At 46.5% G+C, this 18,979-nt stretch overlaps 10 non-coding genes and 2 pseudogenes across 10 annotated transcripts; all 12 read left to right on the top strand.

The window, feature by feature from the left end:
* Positions 1-3,162: 3,162 nt before the first annotated feature.
* Positions 3,163-3,344, top strand: LOC128371972 (U2 spliceosomal RNA). The gene has a single exon (XR_008322832.1). It is a non-coding gene; the product is annotated as a U2 spliceosomal RNA (small nuclear RNA).
* A 379-nt stretch (positions 3,345-3,723) lies between these two features.
* On the top strand, positions 3,724-3,887 carry LOC128371983 (U1 spliceosomal RNA). Its single transcript, XR_008322838.1, has one exon. It is a non-coding gene; the product is annotated as a U1 spliceosomal RNA (small nuclear RNA).
* A 232-nt stretch (positions 3,888-4,119) lies between these two features.
* On the top strand, positions 4,120-4,310 carry LOC128372047 (U2 spliceosomal RNA). The gene has a single exon (XR_008322895.1). It is a non-coding gene; the product is annotated as a U2 spliceosomal RNA (small nuclear RNA).
* Positions 4,311-4,747: 437 nt separating this feature from the next.
* On the top strand, positions 4,748-4,911 carry LOC128372033 (U1 spliceosomal RNA). The gene has a single exon (XR_008322882.1). It is a non-coding gene; the product is annotated as a U1 spliceosomal RNA (small nuclear RNA).
* A 232-nt stretch (positions 4,912-5,143) lies between these two features.
* LOC128372046 (U2 spliceosomal RNA) lies at positions 5,144-5,334 on the top strand. The gene has a single exon (XR_008322894.1). It is a non-coding gene; the product is annotated as a U2 spliceosomal RNA (small nuclear RNA).
* An 840-nt stretch (positions 5,335-6,174) lies between these two features.
* Positions 6,175-6,290, top strand: LOC128371992 (U5 spliceosomal RNA). The gene has a single exon (XR_008322844.1). It is a non-coding gene; the product is annotated as a U5 spliceosomal RNA (small nuclear RNA).
* A 3,957-nt stretch (positions 6,291-10,247) lies between these two features.
* Positions 10,248-10,426, top strand: LOC128371980 (uncharacterized; annotated as a pseudogene).
* Positions 10,427-10,863: 437 nt separating this feature from the next.
* Positions 10,864-11,027, top strand: LOC128372032 (U1 spliceosomal RNA). The gene has a single exon (XR_008322881.1). It is a non-coding gene; the product is annotated as a U1 spliceosomal RNA (small nuclear RNA).
* Positions 11,028-11,937: 910 nt separating this feature from the next.
* Positions 11,938-12,053, top strand: LOC128371991 (U5 spliceosomal RNA). Its single transcript, XR_008322843.1, has one exon. It is a non-coding gene; the product is annotated as a U5 spliceosomal RNA (small nuclear RNA).
* A 3,958-nt stretch (positions 12,054-16,011) lies between these two features.
* Positions 16,012-16,190, top strand: LOC128371979 (uncharacterized; annotated as a pseudogene).
* Positions 16,191-16,627: 437 nt separating this feature from the next.
* LOC128372031 (U1 spliceosomal RNA) lies at positions 16,628-16,791 on the top strand. Its single transcript, XR_008322880.1, has one exon. It is a non-coding gene; the product is annotated as a U1 spliceosomal RNA (small nuclear RNA).
* A 910-nt stretch (positions 16,792-17,701) lies between these two features.
* On the top strand, positions 17,702-17,817 carry LOC128371990 (U5 spliceosomal RNA). The gene has a single exon (XR_008322842.1). It is a non-coding gene; the product is annotated as a U5 spliceosomal RNA (small nuclear RNA).
* Positions 17,818-18,979: the final 1,162 nt, after the last annotated feature.

The raw sequence follows: 18,979 nt of genomic DNA, 5'->3' as shown, positions 1-18,979 counted from the left end.
CAGTTAGGAGAGCAAATTGAAGTTGCTGGGCAGGAAAATTCAAATCTCCCTCCAAATCCTGTGATTGGAAGAGAGGGAACAGGTGAGGAGGGAGTGAGGGAGGGGCCTGCATTTACCCCTCCAATGGAGAGTAGTCCAGAGGATGGGGTGGTGCAGGCAGAAGGCGGAGCTAGTAAGGAAGACCAACCACAGGATGATAGTGAAGATGCCTCCCTCCCCAATGCCCAGCAAACTAAGAGGCCTTTGTCTGAATTGTCCTCGGATTCTCCCATTGTGTTGGAGAAGAAGGGAAGAGTTGCGGCTCACTCAGACAGTTCATCTGTGGAGGAGCCCAGAGTCTTCCCTTCCGATTCACCCAATGAGGTTTCTTTTTTAACAATTGCTCTGCAATCGACCCCCAGGGACTCCAAATTAAATGCAACATTGCAGCAGAGGCCAACCCCCAGAGTCCCAAAGGGGAACAGAGCTCAAACCCTTCATTTTTCACCCGCAGAGATGAAGGAAGAGCTCTGTTCACAAGAAATTACCTAACTGTTTTTTAAATGTGTTTTTAACACCCTCTGAGTCTTTTAAAATGTCTTACCTGTTGTTTTTAACCATACTCATGACACTGACCTTCTCTACCATTAATGTGAGAAGTGTGAAGTCGAGAGTTAGAGCCCAGAGTGTTTTACCCTTTTTAAGTTCCTTTAAGTCAGATGTGTTTTTATTGCAGGAATGCAGCCTACCGTTTTTAAAACATTACAGACAGTGGGAGGAGATGTGGCCAAAAATGTCAATATGGAGTGGATCCAATCAAAACAAAAATGACGGAGTGGCCATTTTAATCAAAAACCCTCAAGCTCTGGTGAAGGGCAGCACTGTGGTGAGAGACAGTCGGGCACTTTTAGCACATTTGGCTTTTATGGGACAGGATTTCAACCTTTTAAATATTTACGGTTTTAACGACAAGAACGACAGGTATGACCTTTTAGAAGACTTGCAGTCCCACATGCTAGGTAGGGCACCTTTAGTTGTAGGGGGGGATTTTAACTGTATTCTAAGTAGGGAGGATAGGAGGAGAGCAGGGGAAGATTTTAAAGTAGACAAAACATCGGTTTTATTGCAGGGCATTTGTAGAGATTTTAAACTTCAGGACTGTTTTAAAATCATGCATCCCAGAGAGGAGGGCTTCACCTGGTTCAGTGGTGATGGCACCAGAGCCTCTCGCATAGATTATGTTTTTACACGGGACTGCCCACCCACCGATGCTAGATTAACTCCTGTTTTCTTCTCCGATCACCTTATGCTCTCTTGCACCCTTTCACTCTCTTCGGGCGTGACATCAGGAAGTGGTCTGTGGAAACTCAACTGCTCCCTTTTAGAAGATAGGGAGTTAGTTAGGCAGTTCAGGGAGCGGTACAAAGAGTGGCAGACCCTTCAAGACTTCTACGAAACACGTGCACACTGGTGGGAAATGGTGAAGGGAAAGACGCAGACTTTCTTTAGGCAGGCAGGTAAGAAACGAAAGAACAGGGAATACAGACGCATGATGGGACTGCAGAAACGACTACAACGTTATTTTAACCTAAACCAGATTGGCATGGATTTTAATGAGGAAATTAAGCAAGTTAAAAAAGAGATGTCAGTTTTATCAGAAATTAAAAGCAAAGGTGTCATTTTAAGGAGCAGAGAACGGGAAATAGAGGAGGGTGAAAAGTGCACACGCTATTTTTTCAGGAAAATTATGAATAAAGGGGGGGGGGGGGGGCATTACAAAGCTGAAAAAAGAAGATGGGTGCACAACTGAAACAATGGGCGATATTAAAGAAACAATTGAAACATTTTATTCAAACCTGTACAAAGAAAAACCTGTAAAAATGGACATCATGACCGAAGTTTTAAAATTCATTGTAAAAACAGTAAACAAAAGTGTGCTTTTATCCCAGGATTTTACTTTTTTAGAGTTAAATAACTGTATGACTGGTTTTAAAAAAGGGAAGTCCCCTGGACAAGATGGACTTCCCTTGGAGTTTTATTTGACTTTTTGGGACATTTTAGCACCTGATTTGATTACTGTTTTTATGGATTTTGAACGACTTGAGCATGAGGAGTTGCAGATTTTAACTAACCACAGATCACTTGTCTCCGTTGTGCAGGAGCGGGAACCAGTGAGTCCGGTGCGCGGGCTCGCACCCGGCGAGCCCACAACAGTTTGGCGCAACGTCAACCATCCTGCTCTCCCTAACAGACTCCGGGACCTGTCATGGATGGTGGCTCATGAGATCCTCCCGGTCAGGTCCGTCATGCACTCCCGGGGCATGTCAACGCACTCAACCTGCCCCCGACCTGGTTGTGGCGCGCCTGAGTCGGTGAGGCATCTGCTCTGGGAGTGCAGTGCTGCTGTAGACCAGTGGGCAACGGCCGGCTCCTTGCAATTCCCGTACTTACCAGCAAGGGAGGTCCTCACAGCACAACTAGTGCTATATGGGGTGAGCCAGCAAAAAATACCATCCAAAGACTTTGCAAAACAGTGGCTCACCCTAGCCGCCATCAAAGACGCCACATGGACCTCCAGAAACTTGCTGGTAAGAAAGCACATGCAGATCCCCCCCGTGGCTGTGATCCGAATGGCCGCAGCAACGGTCAAAACGGCCGTAGCTGCAGGCAGCAGGCCTAGGACACAGCCACAAAGAAGAATCGCCTCTGTGCCCATTCGGATGAAGGAGCCGGAGCCACACAGCAAAAGGTCACAGCAGCAGCGGCCTGGCTCTCTGGGTGAGGCAGGTGGGAAGGAGCATCAGGGAGAGGATCTCCTCTGACCACCACGACAGCATCCCGAGAGACCAAATGTTTGGGGGAGCAGAATGAGTTACCCTTGGTAGGGACTCACTGCGCTCCTGCACAAAGATAGAATTGAAAAAAAAAACCCTTTTTAACGGATGCACTCCTTTTTATGGACTTTTAATGGACACTCAATCACATAAACACCTGACATATGTTTTACAAATGAACAGCTATTTAACCTGTATTACCATTTTAGAACAATTGGTTTTATTGTTTTAAATATGGTTTTACATACTGCACATATTTATTGTAATTCATTGTATATACTATGTTCACATGTGAATATTTTATCTAAAATGTAAATCATTGTTTGAAATAATTTGAACGAGTGTCAATAAAACTTTTTCGAAAAAAAAAAAAAAAAATCTGTTCTTATCAGTTTAATATCTGATACGTCCCCTACCCGGGGACCATATATTAAATTGCTTTTTGGAGCAGGGAGATGGAATAGGGGCTTGCTCCGTCCACTCCATGCATCGACCCGGTATTGCAGTACCTCCAGGAACGGTGCACTCCCCTCTCTCTATGTTTAATATGAAAAAGAGACTTAACTGAGTAGGTAGGCCGGTCTAGCAGCACTGACGAGTTTAGATCCATTTCAAGGTTGTTCAAGCACCCTTGAAAATGAGCAAATTATCTTGACTCATGACTGCCAATGTACAATTGAGTAGCTATGTCAGCACTGTAGTGAGGTTGCACACTCTAGAAATCTGTGCTCATATACAGCAATCCTTTGTAATCCTTATTCATAGAGCAGGAAGCTGCATGCAAAGTTGTGACTCTGCAGATCCACAGCCTCATGCGGCGTGTGTGTGTTTGGATGATGTTTGGAAGGTGCACCATCGGTCCGGGTGCCGTGTCTGTGAAAGACTTCCTTGGCTCGGATCTGTACAACTCATACTTACCTGGCAAGGGAGATACCATGATCAAGAAGGTGGTTCACCCAGGGCGAGGCTCAACCATTGCACTCCGGTTGTGCTGACCTCTGCGAATTCCCCAAATGTGGGAATCTCGATTGCATAATTTCTGGTAGTGGGGGACTGCGTTCGCGCTCTCCCCTGATAAGTTGTTGAAAGAAAACTAAACGCTTACTGAGGTTAGAAACCAAGTGAGAAATTGGTGAATTCTCCATTGACTCGTGTAGAGACGGATGTCCTTTTGAACACAAAACGGTCGTCTTATCTTTTGATAGAATGCAGCTCCAAGTTACTTCCTCGCATTGGACTCTGTGACACCGTGAGCGGGACTGACGCTGCAGAGGATCACTCCTTCAACTCCGACACTTTTCCGGTCATCGCTTCTCGGCCTTTTGGCTAAGATCAAGTGTAGTATCTGTTCTTATCAGTTTAATATCTGATACGTCCCCTACCCGGGGACCATATATTAAATTGCTTTTTGGAGCAGGGAGATGGAATAGGGGCTTGCTCCGTCCACTCCACGCATCGACCCGGTATTGCAGTACCTCCAGGAACGGTGCACCCCCCTCTCTCTATGTTTAATATGAAAAAGAGACTTAACTGAGTAGGTAGGCCGGTCTAGCAGCACTGACGAGTTTAGATCCATTTCAAGGTTGTTCAAGCACCCTTGAAAATGAGCAAATTATCTTTGTTTCCTATGAATTATTTTATACAACTTTAATTATTTTGCGAGCCTGATCCTAGAATTGCCCATGACTGCCAATGTACAATTGAGTAGCTATGTCAGCACTGTAGTGAGGTTGCACACTCTAGAAATCTGTGCTCATATACAGCAATCCTTTGTAATCCTTATTCATAGAGCAGGAAGCTGCATGCAAAGTTGTGACTCTGCAGATCCACAGCCTCATGCGGCGTGTGTGTGTTTGGATGATGTTTGGAAGGTGCACCATCGGTCCGGGTGCCGTGTCTGTGAAAGACGTCCTTGGCTCGGATCTGTACAACTCATACTTACCTGGCAAGGGAGATACCATGATCAAGTAGGTGGTTCACCCAGGGCGAGGCTCAACCATTGCACTCCGGTTGTGCTGACCTCTGCGAATTCCCCAAATGTGGGAATCTCGATTGCATAATTTCTGGTAGTGGGTGACTGCGTTCGCGCTCTCCCCTGATAAGTTGTTGAAAGAAAACTAAACGCTTACTGAGGTTAGAAACCAAGTGAGAAATTGGTGAATTCTCCATTGACTCGTGTAGAGACGGATGTCCTTTTGAACACAAAACGGTCGTCTTATCTTTTGATAGAATGCAGCTCCAAGTTACTTCCTCGCATTGGACTCTGTGACACCGTGAGCGGGACTGACGCTGCAGAGGATCACTCCTTCAACTCCGACACTTTTCCGGTCATCGCTTCTCGGCCTTTTGGCTAAGATCAAGTGTAGTATCTGTTCTTATCAGTTTAATATCTGATACGTCCCCTACCCGGGGACCATATATTAAATTGCTTTTTGGAGCAGGGAGATGGAATAGGGGCTTGCTCCGTCCACTCCACGCATCGACCCGGTATTGCAGTACCTCCAGGAACGGTGCACCCCCCTCTCTCTATGTTTAATATGAAAAAGAGGCTTAACTGAGTAGGTAGGCCGGTCTAGCAGCACTGACGAGTTTAGATCCATTTCAAGGTTGTTCAAGCACCCTTGAAAATGGGTGAAAATGATAAGTTATCTTTGTTTCCTATGAATTATTTGATACAACTTTGGCCAGGGGGATTGAGTCACAGCAGATGGCAGGTTGCCTGTCTCAAGGAGAGCAGACATGCCCCCTGCTGGATCTTCATCAGTATCTCTAATCACCTGCGTCGAATAGGGGGGAAAGTGCAGCGTGACACGGTGTGAGATTTGCACCTTGGGGCGGCACACAAAGAGGGAGATTGTGGGGGCATAAGAGGTTTGGCATGAAGGACATTCCACAGCGGGGCTTGTCATAGAGATGAGTCCACAGGGTGTGTCTGAGAGGCTCTCGGTTGTCCTGCTATGGGTCACACGAGGGGATTGATCGCTCTTTTCATGCTTCATGCAAGGGTGCTGCCCACTGCCCTCCGGACCGCACCGCGGCCAAGGGGTCATTCTTCCCACGGGGGAGTAAAAGGGAAGCAGCACCTGTCTGCCTGTGTACTTGCAGCATTTCCACATTTTGACCCTTGCTCCTCTGGAACACCCGAGTAGGACGTTAGTCCTGTGGCTGGAAAGCCTGGAGCTCTTTGCCGCATTTCACAAAATCTAAAAACATGACAAGAAAAAGTTGGCGCCTTGCTCTTGCTGCGCGGTGTAGGGGAATGGGTGTGGCCTGGGATTCCTTTCACCATGTCGGGGCTCACCGTGAAGGGGGTGACTGGGACCACTGTTGTGTTCGTCTGCTGTTGGTGAGCGGGGCGTACTTACTCGGCTTTCTCTTCATCACGTACAAGTCTTTCGCCTTTTACTAAAGACTTCCGTGGAGAGGAACACCCACGAGTTAGATCTATTTTTGGCAGGCTTTGCCGTTTGGCAGAGTCTCATTGTGTTTGTGAAAAGACAAGCGGGCGGCCTTCCTCAGTAAGACGTGTTTTTCAGTGTCCGTTTTACTTTTGCCAACAAGGATGTTGAATCCATGAAGATGTCGAGGCTGGACTTCTCCAGAAAATTGATTCAAGGTACGCTGAAATTTAAGCCAGAAGACTTAAACTGCATTTTAACATTGCCATATAACAAGGGATTTGATTTAAGCTTTCAAACTGCTGTGTTGCTCAGAGAATTTTGGATAAGATTTGAAAATGTAAAACCCCAATTTGCTGTGTTCAATGTGGAGAAACTGACTGACAATACGTTGAAAACCGTTATTGTCAGAATGTTCAATGAAACAGTGAATGCAGATGACATTTGTTTGTGGCTGGGGAGATATTGCACTGTTAAAGGCCAGGCTACGAAAGTGAGAGATGAGGACGGCATCTGGAATTGCGCTTGGAGGGTCCCCATCCAACAATGGCAGGACCCCCAAGGCTTCCAGGGCTTGAAACATCTGCCGTCTATGGTAGTTCTGGGAGAGAACAGGGGCTATACCCATTACCAGGGCCAACCCAAACTCTGCCGCAAGTGTGGTGAGCATGGGCACCTGGTTGAAGCATGTCAGCAGATCGTATGTGGAAAATGCAGAGAAATTGGACCCACTTTTGAAGAGTGCACCAATGGCAGACGATGCAATCTTTGTGGGGAAACAAACCACCTGTTCAGAGATTGCCCAAAGTCATTTGCCAACAAATTGAAGGCTGCAAAAGTCACAGAAAAGAGAAAAGATGGCGGACAGACAGAACAGTTAGGAGAGCAAATTGAAGTTGCTGGGCAGGAAAATTCAAATCTCCCTCCAAATCCTGTGATTGGAAGAGAGGGAACAGGTGAGGAGGGAGTGAGGGAGGGGCCTGCATTTACCCCTCCAATGGAGAGTACTCCAGAGGATGGGGTGGTGCAGGCAGAAGGCGGAGCTAGTAAGGAAGACCAACCACAGGATGATAGTGAAGATGCCTCCCTCCCCAATGCCCAGCAAACTAAGAGGCCTTTGTCTGAATTGTCCTCGGATTCTCCCATTGTGTTGGAGAAGAAGGGAAGAGTTGCGGCTCACTCAGACAGTTCATCTGTGGAGGAGCCCAGAGTCTTCCCTTCCGATTCACCCAATGAGGTTTCTTTTTTAACAATTGCTCTGCAATCGACCCCCAGGGACTCCAAATTAAATGCAACATTGCAGCAGAGGCCAACCCCCAGAGTCCCAAAGGGGAACAGAGCTCAAACCCTTCATTTTTCACCCGCAGAGATGAAGGAAGAGCTCTGTTCACAAGAAATTACCTAACTGTTTTTTAAATGTGTTTTTAACACCCTCTGAGTCTTTTAAAATGTCTTACCTGTTGTTTTTAACCATACTCATGACACTGACCTTCTCTACCATTAATGTGAGAAGTGTGAAGTCGAGAGTTAGAGCCCAGAGTGTTTTACCCTTTTTAAGTTCCTTTAAGTCAGATGTGTTTTTATTGCAGGAATGCAGCCTACCGTTTTTAAAACATTACAGACAGTGGGAGGAGATGTGGCCAAAAATGTCAATATGGAGTGGATCCAATCAAAACAAAAATGACGGAGTGGCCATTTTAATCAAAAACCCTCAAGCTCTGGTGAAGGGCAGCACTGTGGTGAGAGACAGTCGGGCACTTTTAGCACATTTGGCTTTTATGGGACAGGATTTCAACCTTTTAAATATTTACGGTTTTAACGACAAGAACGACAGGTATGACCTTTTAGAAGACTTGCAGTCCCACATGCTAGGTAGGGCACCTTTAGTTGTAGGGGGGGATTTTAACTGTATTCTAAGTAGGGAGGATAGGAGGAGAGCAGGGGAAGATTTTAAAGTAGACAAAACATCGGTTTTATTGCAGGGCATTTGTAGAGATTTTAAACTTCAGGACTGTTTTAAAATCATGCATCCCAGAGAGGAGGGCTTCACCTGGTTCGGTGGTGATGGCACCAGAGCCTCTCGCATAGATTATGTTTTTACACGGGACTGCCCACCCACCAATGCTAGATTAACTCCTGTTTTCTTCTCCGATCACCTTATGCTCTCTTGCACCCTTTCACTCTCTTCGGGCGTGACATCAGGAAGTGGTCTGTGGAAACTCAACTGCTCCCTTTTAGAAGATAGGGAGTTAGTTAGGCAGTTCAGGGAGCGGTACAAAGAGTGGCAGACCCTTCAAGACTTCTACGAAACACGTGCACACTGGTGGGAAATGGTGAAGGGAAAGACGCAGACTTTCTTTAGGCAGGCAGGTAAGAAACGAAAGAACAGGGAATACAGACGCATGATGGGACTGCAGAAACGACTACAACGTTATTTTAACCTAAACCAGATTGGCATGGATTTTAATGAGGAAATTAAGCAAGTTAAAAAAGAGATGTCAGTTTTATCAGAAATTAAAAGCAAAGGTGTCATTTTAAGGAGCAGAGAACGGGAAATAGAGGAGGGTGAAAAGTGCACACGCTATTTTTTCAGGAAAATTATGAATAAAGGGGGGGGGGGGGGGCATTACAAAGCTGAAAAAAGAAGATGGGTGCACAACTGAAACAATGGGCGATATTAAAGAAACAATTGAAACATTTTATTCAAACCTGTACAAAGAAAAACCTGTAAAAATGGACATCATGACCGAAGTTTTAAAATTCATTGTAAAAACAGTAAACAAAAGTGTGCTTTTATCCCAGGATTTTACTTTTTTAGAGTTAAATAACTGTATGACTGGTTTTAAAAAAGGGAAGTCCCCTGGACAAGATGGACTTCCCTTGGAGTTTTATTTGACTTTTTGGGACATTTTAGCACCTGATTTGATTACTGTTTTTATGGATTTTGAACGACTTGAGCATGAGGAGTTGCAGATTTTAACTAACCACAGATCACTTGTCTCCGTTGTGCAGGAGCGGGAACCAGTGAGTCCGGTGCGCGGGCTCGCACCCGGCGAGCCCACAACAGTTTGGCGCAACGTCAACCATCCTGCTCTCCCTAACAGACTCCGGGACCTGTCATGGATGGTGGCTCATGAGATCCTCCCGGTCAGGTCCGTCATGCACTCCCGGGGCATGTCAACACACTCAACCTGCCCCCGACCTGGTTGTGGCGCGCCTGAGTCGGTGAGGCATCTGCTCTGGGAGTGCAGTGCTGCTGTAGACCAGTGGGCAACGGCCGGCTCCTTGCAATTCCCGTACTTACCAGCAAGGGAGGTCCTCACAGCACAACTAGTGCTATATGGGGTGAGCCAGCAAAAAATACCATCCAAAGACTTTGCAAAACAGTGGCTCACCCTAGCCGCCATCAAAGACGCCACATGGACCTCCAGAAACTTGCTGGTAAGAAAGCACATGCAGATCCCCCCCGTGGCTGTGATCCGAATGGCCGCAGCAACGGTCAAAACGGCCGTAGCTGCAGGCAGCAGGCCTAGGACACAGCCACAAAGAAGAATCGCCTCTGTGCCCATTCGGATGAAGGAGCCGGAGCCACACAGCAAAAGGTCACAGCAGCAGCGGCCTGGCTCTCTGGGTGAGGCAGGTGGGAAGGAGCATCAGGGAGAGGATCTCCTCTGACCACCACGACAGCATCCCGAGAGACCAAATGTTTGGGGGAGCAGAATGAGTTACCCTTGGTAGGGACTCACTGCGCTCCTGCACAAAGATAGAATTGAAAAAAAAAACCCTTTTTAACGGATGCACTCCTTTTTATGGACTTTTAATGGACACTCAATCACATAAACACCTGACATATGTTTTACAAATGAACAGCTATTTAACCTGTATTACCATTTTAGAACAATTGGTTTTATTGTTTTAAATATGGTTTTACATACTGCACATATTTATTGTAATTCATTGTATATACTATGTTCACATGTGAATATTTTATCTAAAATGTAAATCATTGTTTGAAATAATTTGAACGAGTGTCAATAAAACTTTTTCGAAAAAAAAAAAAAATCTGTTCTTATCAGTTTAATATCTGATACGTCTCCTACCCGGGGACCATATATTAAATTGCTTTTTGGAGCAGGGAGATGGAATAGGGGCTTGCTCCGTCCACTCCACGCATCGACCCGGTATTGCAGTACCTCCAGGAACGGTGCACCCCCCTCTCTCTATGTTTAATATGAAAAAGAGACTTAACTGAGTAGGTAGGCCGGTCTAGCAGCACTGACGAGTTTAGATCCATTTCAAGGTTGTTCAAGCACCCTTGAAAATGAGCAAATTATCTTTGTTTCCTATGAATTATTTTATACAACTTTAATTATTTTGCGAGCCTGATCCTAGAATTGCCCATGACTGCCAATGTACAATTGAGTAGCTATGTCAGCACTGTAGTGAGGTTGCACACTCTAGAAATCTGTGCTCATATACAGCAATCCTTTGTAATCCTTATTCATAGAGCAGGAAGCTGCATGCAAAGTTGTGACTCTGCAGATCCACAGCCTCATGCGGCGTGTGTGTGTTTGGATGATGTTTGGAAGGTGCACCATCGGTCCGGGTGCCGTGTCTGTGAAAGACGTCCTTGGCTCGGATCTGTACAACTCATACTTACCTGGCAAGGGAGATACCATGATCAAGTAGGTGGTTCACCCAGGGCGAGGCTCAACCATTGCACTCCGGTTGTGCTGACCTCTGCGAATTCCCCAAATGTGGGAATCTCGATTGCATAATTTCTGGTAGTGGGGGACTGCGTTCGCGCTCTCCCCTGATAAGTTGTTGAAAGAAAACTAAACGCTTACTGAGGTTAGAAACCTATCTCCAGGAACGGTGCACCCCCCTCTCTCTATGTTTAATATGAAAAAGAGGCTTAACTGAGTAGGTAGGCCGGTCTAGCAGCACTGACGAGTTTAGATCCATTTCAAGGTTGTTCAAGCACCCTTGAAAATGGGTGAAAATGATAAGTTATCTTTGTTTCCTATGAATTATTTGATACAACTTTGGCCAGGGGGATTGAGTCACAGCAGATGGCAGGTTGCCTGTCTCAAGGAGAGCAGACATGCCCCCTGCTGGATCTTCATCAGTATCTCTAATCACCTGCGTCGAATAGGGGGGAAAGTGCAGCGTGACACGGTGTGAGATTTGCACCTTGGGGCGGCACACAAAGAGGGAGATTGTGGGGGCATAAGAGGTTTGGCATGAAGGACATTCCACAGCGGGGCTTGTCATAGAGATGAGTCCACAGGGTGTGTCTGAGAGGCTCTCGGTTGTCCTGCTATGGGTCACACGAGGGGATTGATCACTCTTTTCATGCTTCATGCAAGGGTGCTGCCCACTGCCCTCCGGACCGCACCGCGGCCAAGGGGTCATTCTTCCCACGGGGGAGTAAAAGGGAAGCAGCACCTGTCTGCCTGTGTACTTGCAGCATTTCCACATTTTGACCCTTGCTCCTCTGGAACACCCGAGTAGGACGTTAGTCCTGTGGCTGGAAAGCCTGGAGCTCTTTGCCGCATTTCACAAAATCTAAAAACATGACAAGAAAAAGTTGGCGCCTTGCTCTTGCTGCGCGGTGTAGGGGAATGGGTGTGGCCTGGGATTCCTTTCACCATGTCGGGGCTCACCGTGAAGGGGGTGACTGGGACCACTGTTGTGTTCGTCTGCTGTTGGTGAGCGGGGCGTACTTACTCGGCTTTCTCTTCATCACGTACAAGTCTTTCGCCTTTTACTAAAGACTTCCGTGGAGAGGAACACCCACGAGTTAGATCTATTTTTGGCAGGCTTTGCCGTTTGGCAGAGTCTCATTGTGTTTGTGAAAAGACAAGCGGGCGGCCTTCCTCAGTAAGACGTGTTTTTCAGTGTCCGTTTTACTTTTGCCAACAAGGATGTTGAATCCATGAAGATGTCGAGGCTGGACTTCTCCAGAAAATTGATTCAAGGTACGTTGAAATTTAAGCCAGAAGACTTAAACTGCATTTTAACATTGCCATATAACAAGGGATTTGATTTAAGCTTTCAAACTGCTGTGTTGCTCAGAGAATTTTGGATAAGATTTGAAAATGTAAAACCCCAATTTGCTGTGTTCAATGTGGAGAAACTGACTGACAATACGTTGAAAACCGTTATTGTCAGAATGTTCAATGAAACAGTGAATGCAGATGACATTTGTTTGTGGCTGGGGAGATATTGCACTGTTAAAGGCCAGGCTACGAAAGTGAGAGATGAGGACGGCATCTGGAATTGCGCTTGGAGGGTCCCCATCCAACAATGGCAGGACCCCCAAGGCTTCCAGGGCTTGAAACATCTGCCGTCTATGGTAGTTCTGGGAGAGAACAGGGGCTATACCCATTACCAGGGCCAACCCAAACTCTGCCGCAAGTGTGGTGAGCATGGGCACCTGGTTGAAGCATGTCAGCAGATCGTATGTGGAAAATGCAGAGAAATTGGACCCACTTTTGAAGAGTGCACCAATGGCAGACGATGCAATCTTTGTGGGGAAACAAACCACCTGTTCAGAGATTGCCCAAAGTCATTTGCCAACAAATTGAAGGCTGCAAAAGTCACAGAAAAGAGAAAAGATGGCGGACAGACAGAACAGTTAGGAGAGCAAATTGAAGTTGCTGGGCAGGAAAATTCAAATCTCCCTCCAAATCCTGTGATTGGAAGAGAGGGAACAGGTGAGGAGGGAGTGAGGGAGGGGCCTGCATTTACCCCTCCAATGGAGAGTACTCCAGAGGATGGGGTGGTGCAGGCAGAAGGCGGAGCTAGTAAGGAAGACCAACCACAGGATGATAGTGAAGATGCCTCCCTCCCCAATGCCCAGCAAACTAAGAGGCCTTTGTCTGAATTGTCCTCGGATTCTCCCATTGTGTTGGAGAAGAAGGGAAGAGTTGCGGCTCACTCAGACAGTTCATCTGTGGAGGAGCCCAGAGTCTTCCCTTCCGATTCACCCAATGAGGTTTCTTTTTTAACAATTGCTCTGCAATCGACCCCCAGGGACTCCAAATTAAATGCAACATTGCAGCAGAGGCCAACCCCCAGAGTCCCAAAGGGGAACAGAGCTCAAACCCTTCATTTTTCACCCGCAGAGATGAAGGAAGAGCTCTGTTCACAAGAAATTACCTAACTGTTTTTTAAATGTGTTTTTAACACCCTCTGAGTCTTTTAAAATGTCTTACCTGTTGTTTTTAACCATACTCATGACACTGACCTTCTCTACCATTAATGTGAGAAGTGTGAAGTCGAGAGTTAGAGCCCAGAGTGTTTTACCCTTTTTAAGTTCCTTTAAGTCAGATGTGTTTTTATTGCAGGAATGCAGCCTACCGTTTTTAAAACATTACAGACAGTGGGAGGAGATGTGGCCAAAAATGTCAATATGGAGTGGATCCAATCAAAACAAAAATGACGGAGTGGCCATTTTAATCAAAAACCCTCAAGCTCTGGTGAAGGGCAGCACTGTGGTGAGAGACAGTCGGGCACTTTTAGCACATTTGGCTTTTATGGGACAGGATTTCAACCTTTTAAATATTTACGGTTTTAACGACAAGAACGACAGGTATGACCTTTTAGAAGACTTGCAGTCCCACATGCTAGGTAGGGCACCTTTAGTTGTAGGGGGGGATTTTAACTGTATTCTAAGTAGGGAGGATAGGAGGAGAGCAGGGGAAGATTTTAAAGTAGACAAAACATCGGTTTTATTGCAGGGCATTTGTAGAGATTTTAAACTTCAGGACTGTTTTAAAATCATGCATCCCAGAGAGGAGGGCTTCACCTGGTTCGGTGGTGATGGCACCAGAGCCTCTCGCATAGATTATGTTTTTACACGGGACTGCCCACCCACCAATGCTAGATTAACTCCTGTTTTCTTCTCCGATCACCTTATGCTCTCTTGCACCCTTTCACTCTCTTCGGGCGTGACATCAGGAAGTGGTCTGTGGAAACTCAACTGCTCCCTTTTAGAAGATAGGGAGTTAGTTAGGCAGTTCAGGGAGCGGTACAAAGAGTGGCAGACCCTTCAAGACTTCTACGAAACACGTGCACACTGGTGGGAAATGGTGAAGGGAAAGACGCAGACTTTCTTTAGGCAGGCAGGTAAGAAACGAAAGAACAGGGAATACAGACGCATGATGGGACTGCAGAAACGACTACAACGTTATTTTAACCTAAACCAGATTGGCATGGATTTTAATGAGGAAATTAAGCAAGTTAAAAAAGAGATGTCAGTTTTATCAGAAATTAAAAGCAAAGGTGTCATTTTAAGGAGCAGAGAACGGGAAATAGAGGAGGGTGAAAAGTGCACACGCTATTTTTTCAGGAAAATTATGAATAAAGGGGGGGGGGGGGGGGCATTACAAAGCTGAAAAAAGAAGATGGGTGCACAACTGAAACAATGGGCGATATTAAAGAAACAATTGAAACATTTTATTCAAACCTGTACAAAGAAAAACCTGTAAAAATGGACATCATGACCGAAGTTTTAAAATTCATTGTAAAAACAGTAAACAAAAGTGTGCTTTTATCCCAGGATTTTACTTTTTTAGAGTTAAATAACTGTATGACTGGTTTTAAAAAAGGGAAGTCCCCTGGACAAGATGGACTTCCCTTGGAGTTTTATTTGACTTTTTGGGACATTTTAGCACCTGATTTGATTACTGTTTTTATGGATTTTGAACGACTTGAGCATGAGGAGTTGCAGATTTTAACTAACCACAGATCACTTGTCTCCGTTGTGCAGGAGCGGGAACCAGTGAGTCCGGTGCGCGGGCTCGCACCCGGCGAGCCCACAACAGTTTGGCGCAACGTCAACCATCCTGCTCTCCCTAACAGACTCCGGGACCTGTCATGGATGGTGGCTCATGAGATCCTCCCGGTCAGGTCCGTCATGCACTCCCGGGGCATGTCAACACACTCAACCTGCCCCCGACCTGGTTGTGGCGCGCCTGAGTCGGTGAGGCATCTGCTCTGGGAGTGCAGTGCTGCTGTAGACCAGTGGGCAACGGCCGGCTCCTTGCAATTCCCGTACTTACCAGCAAGGGAGGTCCTCACAGCACAACTAGTGCTATATGGGGTGAGCCAGCAAAAAATACCATCCAAAGACTTTGCAAAACAGTGGCTCACCCTAGCCGCCATCAAAGACGCCACATGGACCTCCAGAAACTTGCTGGTAAGAAAGCACATGCAGATCCCCCCCGTGGCTGTGATCCGAATGGCCGCAGCAACGGTCAAAACGGCCGTAGCTGCAGGCAGCAGGCCTAGGACACAGCCACAAAGAAGAATCGCCTCTGTGCCCATTCGGATGAAGGAGCCGGAGCCACACAGCAAAAGGTCACAGCAGCAGCGGCCTGGCTCTCTGGGTGAGGCAGGTGGGAAGGAGCATCAGGGAGAGGATCTCCTCTGACCACCACGACAGCATCCCGAGAGACCAAATGTTTGGGGGAGCAGAATGAGTTACCCTTGGTAGGGACTCACTGCGCTCCTGCACAAAGATAGAATTGAAAAAAAAAACCCTTTTTAACGGATGCACTCCTTTTTATGGACTTTTAATGGACACTCAATCACATAAACACCTGACATATGTTTTACAAATGAACAGCTATTTAACCTGTATTACCATTTTAGAACAATTGGTTTTATTGTTTTAAATATGGTTTTACATACTGCACATATTTATTGTAATTCATTGTATATACTATGTTCACATGTGAATATTTTATCTAAAATGTAAATCATTGTTTGAAATAATTTGAACGAGTGTCAATAAAACTTTTTCGAAAAAAAAAAAAAATCTGTTCTTATCAGTTTAATATCTGATACGTCTCCTACCCGGGGACCATATATTAAATTGCTTTTTGGAGCAGGGAGATGGAATAGGGGCTTGCTCCGTCCACTCCACGCATCGACCCGGTATTGCAGTACCTCCAGGAACGGTGCACCCCCCTCTCTCTATGTTTAATATGAAAAAGAGACTTAACTGAGTAGGTAGGCCGGTCTAGCAGCACTGACGAGTTTAGATCCATTTCAAGGTTGTTCAAGCACCCTTGAAAATGAGCAAATTATCTTTGTTTCCTATGAATTATTTTATACAACTTTAATTATTTTGCGAGCCTGATCCTAGAATTGCCCATGACTGCCAATGTACAATTGAGTAGCTATGTCAGCACTGTAGTGAGGTTGCACACTCTAGAAATCTGTGCTCATATACAGCAATCCTTTGTAATCCTTATTCATAGAGCAGGAAGCTGCATGCAAAGTTGTGACTCTGCAGATCCACAGCCTCATGCGGCGTGTGTGTGTTTGGATGATGTTTGGAAGGTGCACCATCGGTCCGGGTGCCGTGTCTGTGAAAGACGTCCTTGGCTCGGATCTGTACAACTCATACTTACCTGGCAAGGGAGATACCATGATCAAGTAGGTGGTTCACCCAGGGCGAGGCTCAACCATTGCACTCCGGTTGTGCTGACCTCTGCGAATTCCCCAAATGTGGGAATCTCGATTGCATAATTTCTGGTAGTGGGGGACTGCGTTCGCGCTCTCCCCTGATAAGTTGTTGAAAGAAAACTAAACGCTTACTGAGGTTAGAAACCTATCTCCAGGAACGGTGCACCCCCCTCTCTCTATGTTTAATATGAAAAAGAGGCTTAACTGAGTAGGTAGGCCGGTCTAGCAGCACTGACGAGTTTAGATCCATTTCAAGGTTGTTCAAGCACCCTTGAAAATGGGTGAAAATGATAAGTTATCTTTGTTTCCTATGAATTATTTGATACAACTTTGGCCAGGGGGATTGAGTCACAGCAGATGGCAGGTTGCCTGTCTCAAGGAGAGCAGACATGCCCCCTGCTGGATCTTCATCAGTATCTCTAATCACCTGCGTCGAATAGGGGGGAAAGTGCAGCGTGACACGGTGTGAGATTTGCACCTTGGGGCGGCACACAAAGAGGGAGATTGTGGGGGCATAAGAGGTTTGGCATGAAGGACATTCCACAGCGGGGCTTGTCATAGAGATGAGTCCACAGGGTGTGTCTGAGAGGCTCTCGGTTGTCCTGCTATGGGTCACACGAGGGGATTGATCACTCTTTTCATGCTTCATGCAAGGGTGCTGCCCACTGCCCTCCGGACCGCACCGCGGCCAAGGGGTCATTCTTCCCACGGGGGAGTAAAAGGGAAGCAGCACCTGTCTGCCTGTGTACTTGCAGCATTTCCACATTTTGACCCTTGCTCCTCTGGAACACCCGAGTAGGACGTTAGTCCTGTGGCTGGAAAGCCTGGAGCTCTTTGCCGCATTTCACAAAATCTAAAAACATGACAAGAAAAAGTTGGCGCCTTGCTCTTGCTGCGCGGTGTAGGGGAATGGGTGTGGCCTGGGATTCCTTTCACCATGTCGGGGGTCACCGTGAAGGGGGTGACTGGGACCACTGTTGTGTTCGTCTGCTGTTGGTGAGCGGGGCGTACTTACTCGGCTTTCTCTTCATCACGTACAAGTCTTTCGCCTTTTACTAAAGACTTCCGTGGAGAGGAACACCCACGAGTTAGATCTATTTTTGGCAGGCTTTGCCGTTTGGCAGAGTCTCATTGTGTTTGTGAAAAGACAAGCGGGCGGCCTTCCTCAGTAAGACGTGTTTTTCAGTGTCCGTTTTACTTTTGCCAACAAGGATGTTGAATCCATGAAGATGTCGAGGCTGGACTTCTCCAGAAAATTGATTCAAGGTACGTTGAAATTTAAGCCAGAAGACTTAAACTGCATTTTAACATTGCCATATAACAAGGGATTTGATTTAAGCTTTCAAACTGCTGTGTTGCTCAGAGAATTTTGGATAAGATTTGAAAATGTAAAACCCCAATTTGCTGTGTTCAATGTGGAGAAACTGACTGACAATACGTTGAAAACCGTTATTGTCAGAATGTTCAATGAAACAGTGAATGCAGATGACATTTGTTTGTGGCTGGGGAGATATTGCACTGTTAAAGGCCAGGCTACGAAAGTGAGAGATGAGGACGGCATCTGGAATTGCGCTTGGAGGGTCCCCATCCAACAATGGCAGGACCCCCAAGGCTTCCAGGGCTTGAAACATCTGCCGTCTATGGTAGTTCTGGGAGAGAACAGGGGCTATACCCATTACCAGGGCCAACCCAAACTCTGCCGCAAGTGTGGTGAGCATGGGCACCTGGTTGAAGCATGTCAGCAGATCGTATGTGGAAAATGCAGAGAAATTGGACCCACTTTTGAAGAGTGCACCAATGGCAGACGATGCAATCTTTGTGGGGAAACAAACCACCTGTTCAGAGATTGCCCAAAGTCATTTGCCAACAAATTGAAGGCTGCAAAAGTCACAGAAAAGAGAAAAGATGGCGGACAGACAGAACAGTTAGGAGAGCAAATTGAAGTTGCTGGGCAGGAAAATTCAAATCTCCCTCCAAATCCTGTGATTGGAAGAGAGGGAACAGGTGAGGAGGGAGTGAGGGAGGGGCCTGCATTTACCCCTCCAATGGAGAGTACTCCAGAGGATGGGGTGGTGCAGGCAGAAGGCGGAGCTAGTAAGGAAGACCAACCACAGGATGATAGTGAAGATGCCTCCCTCCCCAATGCCCAGCAAACTAAGAGGCCTTTGTCTGAATTGTCCTCGGATTCTCCCATTGTGTTGGAGAAGAAGGGAAGAGTTGCGGCTCACTCAGACAGTTCATCTGTGGAGGAGCCCAGAGTCTTCCCTTCCGATTCACCCAATGAGGTTT

This window comes from Scomber japonicus, chromosome 13, assembly GCF_027409825.1.
Source record: "Scomber japonicus isolate fScoJap1 chromosome 13, fScoJap1.pri, whole genome shotgun sequence".
NCBI classification, from domain to species: Eukaryota; Metazoa; Chordata; class Actinopteri; order Scombriformes; family Scombridae; genus Scomber; species Scomber japonicus.
Note: the sequence above shows the minus strand (reverse complement) of the source record. Positions and strands in the feature narration are given on the sequence as shown.